Source organism: Dysidea avara, chromosome 8 (assembly GCF_963678975.1).
Source record: "Dysidea avara chromosome 8, odDysAvar1.4, whole genome shotgun sequence".
NCBI lineage: Eukaryota > Metazoa > Porifera > Demospongiae > Dictyoceratida > Dysideidae > Dysidea > Dysidea avara.
Window position 1 is genome coordinate 428,471 of NC_089279.1, and position 8,121 is coordinate 436,591.

At 37.6% G+C, this 8,121-nt stretch overlaps 1 long non-coding RNA gene across 1 annotated transcript; it reads right to left on the bottom strand.

The window, feature by feature from the left end:
- Positions 1-200: 200 nt before the first annotated feature.
- Positions 201-2,954, bottom strand: LOC136264487 (uncharacterized). The gene is made up of 3 exons (XR_010705152.1): positions 2,745-2,954; positions 1,414-1,484; positions 201-401 (listed from the first exon to the last, which is right to left on the bottom strand). It is a non-coding gene; the product is annotated as an uncharacterized lncRNA (long non-coding RNA).
- Positions 2,955-8,121: the final 5,167 nt, after the last annotated feature.

Below are 8,121 nucleotides of genomic sequence, written 5' to 3' on the forward strand. Positions count from 1 at the left end.
TTGGCACCGCTTAAAGAATTCAAAGAATGACACTGAGCACAACTGCGGTTACCAGTTGTTGAAACAAGCTGTGAGTATGTGTATTTACTTAGTGCATGTAGCTAGCCTAAAAGGAAAACCAATAATTAATTAGAATCGTCACCATGCATTTTAATGCACCCCTACACAAAATTACACAATGAATAAAACATACACACATCACATAATTAGCTAGCTATTCAGGTTCCAAACCGTTTGAGCAGGCCAAGTCAATTTCCAGATCAAGGAAATTATGATGTCGAAGATAGTGAGATCTTGACCCTCGTAAACACATTATTGCTGAACGAAGTAAGGAATAGGACAGTTTACACCTAATCCAGAATAATGTCTACAGGTACTGCCAGTCCCACAGCAGGAGAACACTAAAGGAGAGAAAGCACTGTAGTTTGGGTATTCATGTGTGTACACAAAATTATATGGGTACACACATGTATGGTAGTTACAACATACAGAGGACACCTCGGAATACCCAACAATTTTCACAATAATAAAATAAGAATTGTATAATATAATGATATAACTGCTATGAAAATAATTTCTCCACTTCTCCAGTGGCCCACCACAGGTCTCACACGACAGCATTTCCATCCAAACACAGATATGCAATGGGAGTAAGTGCATTGACAACAAGTTGATATGACTCCATTTGTAGAATCCAGATGAGTGAGTGTGGCTTTAGTATGTCTAAACAGTTAATTTAAGTACAATGATACATAGTCATCCATTGCATTACTATCAAACGACACTAAGTGGAGGATATTGTTGCGTCTCTAGTATGTACACTCCATCGTACAATCAAGGAAACCTGTCTTAATGGCCACCAGTATAGAAAGACAACCTCTCAAAAAGCAAATTCCAAAGTGAGAATTTATACACTGCTACCTGCTTATTGAACAAAGGTGGAAATAGTCAAGCTCCTTTGTAATTTATTCACTTGATCTGATCCTGTACCTTCTGTCAGTGGATAAGATGCACTTGACCAGGACAAAATGTGACCAAAATGTCCTGCATGATCCCCCACTTATAATCCAGTAGCACAATGGAACTGAGTATTTATAGAAGAGAATATAATTGAAGAGGTCAGTAGAAAAGGGGACATGTGCCATTTTAGATTTTCATTTTCTAAAAATTAGAAGGGTTTGGTTTAACCATGTGAATGTCACTAAGTAAACATGGCAGTCTCAATATAACTTTTAGCAAATGTTACAAAAATTCAATTATGTCCCAAAACTCTGTTTAATGCCCATTAGGTGGTCACCAAAAAAAACCTCTCACATGGCACTTAGCCCCTTTTGCCACTGGCCCCTTCAATTATATTTATTTCTAAGACGTGTGGACACATTACAACATGTACATACAAGAAATGCTACGTACCATTTTAGCATTCCAAAGCACCACACTATGCACGGACCAATCAACAATACTGCATAGTGCCCATTGGTAATCTTGAATAGGAAAAGTTACAAGAAGTAAAAATACATATAAGTATGTATGGTTAACAATGGTGAGCAATATTAATGGTTAACAATATACACTGAAACCTTACTCAGGTCACTTTATGGCCAACCTTGTGGCAGATTGCTCTGTGCACACAATGACACATTCAGGTATTGTATTTAGATGGACGATAACGTAACGCATTGTGATATAAGCACTTATGATGTGTCATTGCTAGGCAGTATACCGATATGGCTACCATATATACCTGAGTAAATCAGATAAGTAGGTGCAGTAAGATGGTTGCTTTCTTGGCAAAATTTCTTGACTTAATAAACATGTACCTGCTTTAGCAAGGCACTGATTTAACCAATAGATGTCTCACAGGAGAATGTAAAAGTTGGCCTTCTTAGAGAGGCTGTACAGGTGAACACCAAGGCAGGTCCACTGTGGATGAAAGCCAGGCATTAGATATTTGGCATTTCATGTGTTGAAAGCATTTTGTGTGTTGAAGGCATTCCAGGGCTTCTGGTAGTAAATCTCACCACAGTTTACTCAGGCAGTGTTGTAGCCACCACTAAACCACTGGAATGCTGTTTTTTTTTGTCTTAACATAGATAACATACCCCCTGGATTGGAAACTGCACCACGCACCATAGACTTTGTACATGAACCAGTGTCCTTAAGCTGGTTTCACGCCTCAACAAATTTAATGTGTGGCATTAACTGACTTTATTTTGTAATGAGAATGACTTGTGGTGTTGTTGTGATAATTGTTTTGGTTAGTTTGACCACTTTGTGTCACTTTTGGTTAGAAGTCTTACAATGGCGGATTACATGATTTGGGGAAAGCACATTCTTGGCTAAACGAAGTGCTGTAGGTAGAAAAGAAAGTATGCAAGGTTAACTATGCTATAAAGAATGGCCTCTGCTAAATAATACCCAACTTCTTTGGCAGGTTGTTGAGGTGGTATTTTATGGCAAAATGGGAAGCACACTCTCTCTGTAATTCTAAATAGTATCGCTACACAATTTATACTACGAAGTCATCAAATCCTATGAATATCACGGAAAAACTCAATTTTGCAATTTAACAAGTGTTTCAAAGTTGCTACATCGTTTAACCATTGTTTACAACATTTTATAAACATCCAGAGGGGTAAGCTTTGCTGTAGAGTGGTTACCTCGTGATATACGAAAAGTGGGCGTGGTACGTAATCAAACACACGGACACGCAATTGTGAATTAACCATGACACTAGTTCTCACCTTAACCTTCCGTTTGTCAACTCATAGGGTGGTAAGGGTGTTGAATCGCCTCTGTCTGAGTGCTGTAGAGTGCAAAATCGGGTTCATGGTTTTCATCACGTGAGCAATAATAAACTCCCACAATCGAATACTGCCAGGATTCTTATAAAAACAAACAACGTTACCTCATCAGATATCAAGGCCATGGTACATTTAAGTTAAACCATGGCCAGCCAGAGTTTATGAGATATGTACTCTGAAATTCCCCTTTGAAGTTAGGTGATTTCATGGTACATTTCCACATAAAACTCATAATATTTTCTGCCTGTAGATTATATATACTGCCTTTAGATTATAGGTATGGCTCTCTGAAGCATTTTGCTAATGGAAAAGTTTGAGTAGGTACAGACAACCAAGTACATGATGCATCCTCTCACAATGGACACATTCCATAATAAGGTTTTATAACATATAATAATAACTGTTGCCTCTAGCAACCTGAATTTCCCATTATTTTTAGGTGATGTCTAAAGTAACCTCTCTAAATGTTGAAAGGATAGCATATATATGTCATAAGATATGGCATTTTGAATTTGTGATTTTCCCATACATATCTATGTAAGGGGGCTACAGTTGTCCCTTCTGGGCAATTACAAAAATGAGGTATTTCAACATATGCAAAAACCAAAAATTCAAAAATACATATATCTCAATTTTATGTAATTTGTAGGTGTGGAATGTCAACAATAATCTCTCCAAGTTTTAAATGGATAGTGTATATAGGTCATAAGATAAGACTTTCTTTAAATCCCATGATTTGTGTGATTACCGAGAAGGGGCAACTGTTTCCCCTCTCATTGACAATGTATGGGAAAATTGCAACTTCAAAATGTCATATCACATGACTTATATATGCTATCCTTTTAAAACTTGGAGAGGTGACTTAAAACATTGACACCTACAAATAATGTTAAATTCTCAGGTTGCTAGGGGCAACAGTTGATTTTTTCGTTATTATGAAATTTGTCTATTGCACAACACTGAATAGGTGTATGTTAGAATAATAATGTTGAAAGTAGAAAATTTTGAAATTTGAACAATACAAGATTGAATTTTCAATGGAAATTGTGTACCTGAATTAAGTATTGCCATACATATTAACTACACAAGTAGATGAATGAAGCCCTTTAGACAGACCAATGCACTTCATTGTATGTATAGGTGCAGGCAGATTTGGAAAAATTCCATAACAGAACCAACTACATGTTTCCAGTGAATGTTCTATTAGAGTATTTAGCTGACTGCTCTATTAGAGTATCTCGATCTTGTACACCTCCAATACTGTTCCAGGTACTTGTTGCATAAACTTTAGCATAAATCAACTGATAATACCTTGGAAAGATGTTTATAAGGTGGTTTTATGAGTATTTGTATTATTAGTGATCATATAATTATGCTAAGACAAAATTTCATTATAATTCTCAGCATATTGATCAAGTAAAGCCTAAATATGAAGGGGGGGGGGGGCTTCAGCCCCCAAAGCCCCTCCCCTGGATCCGCCCCTGGAATCTGTCTGTATGTTGGCTGTTCACTGCCAGCTTCATTGTCACCGATGATAAGAAACACAATCTGTATAACCTTATTCTTTATACACTTAGTGGTATTGGTCTGGTATGTTGTCCACTTTGCATTGTCATGGTCAGAGCACTACAAGGTATCAGCAGAGTAGAGTTGCGAACTGGTATTAAAAAACCGGTTATATACCAGTTACAGTGGAATTTAGCAGGTTACTGTGTGCAAGAAATTGTAACTGGTATTCAGCTGTAATATATGTATGCGCATACACCAACTTCCTCTTTAATAATAATTAGTATTGTTATAATCAATGAGATGATAGCGGAGATTCAGATGAAGAAGGACATAATTCATCACTCGATATAGTAACGCCAGACTCCCACATTTTGCAAAGATGCTTCATCTGGGAGGATAGTTAGGACTGTGTAAGAAGAAAGTAGCTTGCTCAGGTGGTACTACTAATTTAATAAATCATAATCATTTGCGGATTCATCATGATGCTGAATTTGAAGTACTCAGGGATGGCGATGTAGCAGGTAGTTCAGGACAACAGAAGATCAACAATTACTATTAGAAGCCACACTGCAATGTGTTGGGACCTGGTTCAAAACGAGCACAAAAATTAACTAGAGGAGTGGTAGAGTTTATTGTACGTGATCTATTCCCAGTTCGTGTTATTGATTGTATGGGTTTACTTCACTTCATGAAAGTTGCCAAACCTAGGTATGTAGTACAGTATCTTGTTGTCATACAGTCACCAATTGCAAGATAAGCAGTATGTAACTCTAAGGAATACAGTAGAGCAAGAGCTTAAGGATGATCAACACCTCGGACTAACTACTGACATGTGGACGTCCAGGACAAACGGCGGCTACATATCCCTTATGGCCCATTATATAACACCAACTTTTCAGATGATGCATAGAAATCTGCAGAGTTGTCCCTTTCCTGGTAAACATACTGCAATCAATATTGCTGAGCTACTTGGGAGAATAACAGACAAGTGGTGTATAGACAAAGGTTCCAAGGTTATAGCTGTGACAACAGACAATGCTAAAAACATAACCAATGCCATAATGGAAGAGCTAATGCTCACAGTGATCCTCTGTACTGGTCATACGCTTAACCTCTCAGTTCAGCATGTCCTATGTAACTGTGCCTGAGCTGTCAACTACTTCAGCAAGGTGTCGCAAAATTGTTGAACACTTTAACCGTTCATGTATAGATAATGAAGAATTAAAAGCTAAGTAAAAGCAACTGGAAATTTCACAACATAATCTTATATAAGAAGTAGTAACTAGGTCTACTTTTGATATGATATCACGATTATGTGAGCAGCAAGCAGCCATTACTGCAGTACTTCATGTTAAACGTGACCTTCATCACCTAGAACTTTCACCTTGAGAATGGCATAACCTCAAGGATTTGATCAATTTGTTAGGGCCATTCAAGAGTTCAACTGAAGTTCTTAGTACCCCCACCCTGTCCTGTTTGGCTGCTATTCTATCTGATTTAAAGTGTAAACTTACTGACCAGCCAAGTGAATCATCTGCCCTGAGGGCCATAAAATTGGCTATGAGGAGAAACTTTATTGACAATATACCAAAATGACAATGTAAAGGCTTTGATGAACAAGACTGCATTTTTAAACCCTAGGTTTAAAAATTTTCCTCCTTTGTCGAATGTGCAATCTAACATTACTAAAGAAGAAATGGTTCCAATTTTTGAGGGACTGTCAACCGACTCACTGCCAGAAGATGATGTTGACAGTTGTCAAACTGAAACACCTCCTGCTAAAAGAAAAAAAATCATCCACTGAGAAAGTTGCTAGGGGACAACTTTGGGGGGCTAGTAGTAGCACTACAAGTGACAACACTGTTGAAGATAATGTTCAAGCAGAGTTAGCAAGGTACAAAGCTGAACCCTAAGTTCCTTTGGAAGTTTCATGGTGGAAAGAGCGCTGGTCCATTCTTAGTAAGCTTGCTAGAAATATTGCTGCCTATACCATGCATATCAGTGCCCTCTGTTCAACATTAGTAGTATTATATCAAGACACGCGGCCAAGTACAGCCAGTGCGGGCGTGCAACAAACAAGTGTGTATTTTACAGGAACCAAGAAAACACTGTTTTCATGCATCCATAGCTTGATAATGGCTGGACGGAAATTAGCTATCTTTGCTGTGGAAACGTCCTCGGGGTGGGGCACCTTCCATTTCAAATTTGAGCTGAATCCACCAGGCCATCACTGAGATATGCACCTTCAAAGTTTGTCTTAGTTTCTTTTTATTTTTCTTTATCTTCTTCTTTTCACACCACTTAGAAGAATTGCTGTAACTTGCACATGCTTTAGTCAATTTTATTCAAATTTGGAGGGCTGTACGAACGTAATGTATCATGTTTACTGTCCAAATGTTGTACACTTTGGACAAAGAGCAAGGGAGTTATACACGATTTCTGAAAATTTCAATGGTGCTTTTTTTAATGGCCACAGGGAAAACCATTTGAAAGAATGACTTAAAAATTGGTCTGTACATGGAGTAACCATCGTAGTGCAAACCTTTTGTGGTTTGAAAGAAATCGCACTAACAGTCATGGAGTTATAACAAAAACACCAACCATATGTAAATACGCATGATCGAGTTTTGTGAATTAAAAAAAAAAAAAAACTTGCCACACCTACCAGGCAAACTAGTTAACGAAATCAGCTGAAATCAGGTAGAGAGATAGATAAATCATTTTAGAATGGTCTTTCAGTGGTTTACAAGGAATCAGATTAAAATCCACTGAGCTACACTATGAAAGTGAACTAGATTTAACAAGTGCGTGATCGAGATACTCTAATAGTGCAGTCATCCTAATAGAAAATTCAGCTGCACAATAAATCACTCTATTAGATCGTTCAGATACAATCAAGTCACCATGTAGAGAGTTCAGCTAACAAGTCACCCAATAGGGAGTTCAACTACAATCAAGTCACCATTCAACTATAGTATCAACAACAACAAACCCTGTAGAGAGTTCAGTTACAAACAAGACACCCTGTAGAGAGTTCAACTATAAACAAGTCACCTTGAAAACAGTTTAGCAGCAAACAAAGCACTGTGTAGAGAGTTCAACTATGTTTCAAGTCATCCCGTAAAGAGTTCAGTACAGATCAGCTAGAAACATATCACAATGTAGAAAGATCAGCTAGAAACAAGTCACCCTGTAGAGAGTTCAGCCTGAAACAAGCCACCCATAGAGAGATCAGCTACAAGTAAGTTATCTTATGCAGAATTCAGCTACATTTTGTAGAGTGTTTCAGCTAGCCCTGTGGAGAGTTCAGCACTCTTTCAGTATAAAAATGAGCTAGAAGCAAGTTATCCTGCAAAGAGTTCAAATCCATTTGAAGTCACTCTGTAGAGAGATAAAGTAACCTTGTACAGAGAGAAGCTACATTTTCAAATCACCCTGTTGAGCGATCACTCAGAACAAGTAACCTTGTTAAGAGACAAGCTACATTTCAAATCATCCTGTAGAGAGATCAGCTCGAAACATATCACCCTGTAGAGAGATCAACAAGTAACAAGTCACTCTGTAGAGAAATCAGCTAGAAACAATTCACCCTGTAGAGAGATCAGCTAGAAATAAGTTACCCTGTAGTAGTGGTGTGCGATATCAGAATTTGTATTTCGATATGTTATCGATACAATATTGGGGTAAATATTGAAATTTCGATACAATTTTCGATAATTTTTAATTGTGTGGGTGGTGTAATTGCGTGGGCGGCCGATATTTATAAATATGCTTGAAACACAATTTACACACAAACTATTACATAAAA